This window comes from Corvus brachyrhynchos, unplaced genomic scaffold, assembly GCF_000691975.1.
Source record: "Corvus brachyrhynchos isolate BGI_N302 unplaced genomic scaffold, ASM69197v1 scaffold32, whole genome shotgun sequence".
Taxonomy (NCBI): Eukaryota; Metazoa; Chordata; class Aves; order Passeriformes; family Corvidae; genus Corvus; species Corvus brachyrhynchos.
In genome coordinates, this window is record NW_008237919.1 from 8,761,422 (window position 1) to 8,762,798 (window position 1,377).

Here is a 1,377-nt window from a genome sequence, read left to right on the forward strand (position 1 = left end):
AAAATAGATGCTCTGCATTGAAAGGAATGGTGTAATCTTTATGAAATGCATTTTTGCTTGATTGCAGAAATACCTTAAGTGTTGTGCTGTGTTTGTAGCCATTTACTTGTCCATCTAGTATTGAAGTACTGTTGATGTTGATATTGAAGATCTGTACATGGAGATGGGGGAACAGTCCCACAAAAAGTATTCCTATATGATGTCCATGTGCTGCCATGAACAAAGTCTAAAAGAACAGTGATCATGAGAACTTCCAGTTTACACAAAGCATAAAATATGGAAGGTTCTCCGGCAGATTACCTACATTCTTGCCTCTTATTAATCAGTTATTTAAGGAAAATGCTGCATCTCTGCTTAAGAAATTCTTACTATAGAACTCATCCTCAAAGAGCACCCTTCATCCAAATGAATCTACGAACAACAAATGAGGGTGCTCTTTTTCTGGAAAGCTGAAAACCAGAAAAGAGTACTGCTTGCTTCTTTCTTTTTGCCTTTGTGAAATCTCCTTGCAAAATTCAGTGCTCATTCACAAAACTTATTTGTTCAAAAGAAGCAGAGTTGATAATGAATGAGGTCATGTATTTATATTAAGCACTACTTTTAAAAAAACAACCCCACAAAAAAAGTTACTTGGAAAGTGCCAGAATTAAAATATCCATGTGACCTGACTTCATTCCCTTTGGGCTTTCATGTTATGACTACTTTGCCTAACTATGTGGTCATACTTCCCCCCTGCTGCTGTCAGTATCCTGCCCCATTTAGCTCATAGAACACATGGTGGCTACCAAATGAGCAGCAATTCAGTGTTTTGATTTCTTTTTTTGCTTAGTATGGGCTGATTTATCTCGAGCAAGGCAGGATCATTATCTTGCAGCCATTAGTTTAGTTACTGGTTTTAAGAAATATTCATTCATGTATTTTGAAAATAGAGGTATAAGAATAGCATCATAAAAAGGCTTGGGTTGGAAGGAACCTTAAAGATCATCAAGTTCCAACCATCCCTGCCATGGAAATGCTATGGAGTAAATTATTTTATTTGAACTTCAATTTGGTTTGCTTGGATAGAAGCTGGTATTAAATCTCAGTTTTGTATGTGGGTATATAAATAACATGAAGTTTTAAAACCAGTCGTGTCTACTACATTTTCATCCTTTTCCAGTCAGGCTTGACCCTTTTTTATCCTCCCTTTTCCAGCAGCTCAGTCCTGCCCAAATCCTGTTTTCCCCATTTGATCAGTCCATCTATTTGTTACGATCCGGTTTAAACCCAGAAAAGCCAAGCAAGCTAAGTCTCTGTGCATAAACAGGAAGGAACTCAGAAGGTTCAAAATATTCCCAGAAATGAGATTAAAACCAAACGAGGTTAGATGTTGATGCC

The 1,377-nt window shown here is 37.1% G+C and overlaps 1 protein-coding gene across 5 annotated transcripts in view; it reads left to right on the top strand.

The window, feature by feature from the left end:
* The window catches only part of MON2 (MON2 homolog, regulator of endosome-to-Golgi trafficking), a 53,668-nt gene that overhangs the window by 33,364 nt on the left and 18,927 nt on the right, over positions 1–1,377 (top strand). The window lies entirely within an intron of this gene.